Genomic DNA, 1,323 nt, shown 5'->3' with positions numbered 1-1,323 from the left:
TGTTGCTTGGTAGAATTATTGGAAATATCCGGAACTCAAAATATGTTGCTAGGCGGAATTGGGAGTATCTGGAACTCAAATTATTTGTTTGTCAGATGGCGGAATTGGAAATATCTGGCACTCAAAATATCGGTGCCAAAGTGGGAGCACTGGTAATGTGTTTGTTATTGAGAAATGGTTCAAGTCTAACTTATTTTCTGGAATGATATGATAGACATGCTAGATAATAATGATATGATAGATATGCTACTCTAGTTTTAAGTTTGCTGTTTTTGAAAACATTGAAAATATAATTATAGTTATTTTCCTTATTGTATTATTTTATGTGATACCCATGATTATAAAATAAAGTGATAAACAATGAAGCAATGTTCATCAACCAATCTTATTGATTCACAGTGAAACTTGCTTATTGTTCAACTCTAAATGTATAAGGAAATACTGTTCCTATGTAACTAAGCTAATGACCAACAACTTTGAAAAGTAAACCTTAATTGTTCTTCTTTAGCACTACAGCCCGATATGAGCTTTGGCCGCCTCCACTACAGCTCTCCACGCTTCTCGGTCCTCTGTTAATTGTCTCCATCCTCTATATCCCATTTTTTGGAGATCGCCTCTCACTTCATCTTCCCATCTTATTCTCGGCCTTCCTATCTTTCTTCTTGAATGTAGCCTCTCCTTGAATATTATTTTAGGCATTCTGTTTTCGTTCATTCTACAGATATGTCCAAACCATCTAAGCCGCTGTGCCTTTATAAATTTTAAAATATTTCGGCCTTTCATCAATGCCTCGAGCTCTGAATTAAAACCTTAATTGTTATCATAGATAAATAGCAACATAAACTGTCATAATATTCCAATAGAAAGATTTAAATTAACCTAAATAATGAAATACTTACCAACATGAGAGTCAGATTCTTTCTTGTTATAATAAAGATTTTTTTTATTAGGTAGGCTACATTATTGATACTTCATGTTATAACTAATACCATAACCAACCGTAAAAACACGAATTAAAATGGTTTATAAAATAATAGTCATGTACATAATATTATTATGCAAGTTTTCAAAACTCTGTTATCTGTTTCAAACGACAGTTGATGTGTTCATTGTGTTGATGAATTTATTTTAGGTTAACTATAGAACCCTTCATTTTTGTTTTGCGATAAATTTGTTTTATCCCACATCTACACATTTTTGCTAATAACGATCGATATTGTGAATTCGATATACCGGTATTTCCAATTCCACATACTTTCAATTCCACCAGCTGACAAGATGAAATATCTGAAGGTATTTCTATCTGATGAAAATTAATTTTTC

Source organism: Nilaparvata lugens, chromosome 3 (genome assembly GCF_014356525.2).
Source record: "Nilaparvata lugens isolate BPH chromosome 3, ASM1435652v1, whole genome shotgun sequence".
In the NCBI taxonomy this organism is placed as follows: Eukaryota; Metazoa; Arthropoda; class Insecta; order Hemiptera; family Delphacidae; genus Nilaparvata; species Nilaparvata lugens.
This window is presented reverse-complemented; position numbering follows the sequence as displayed.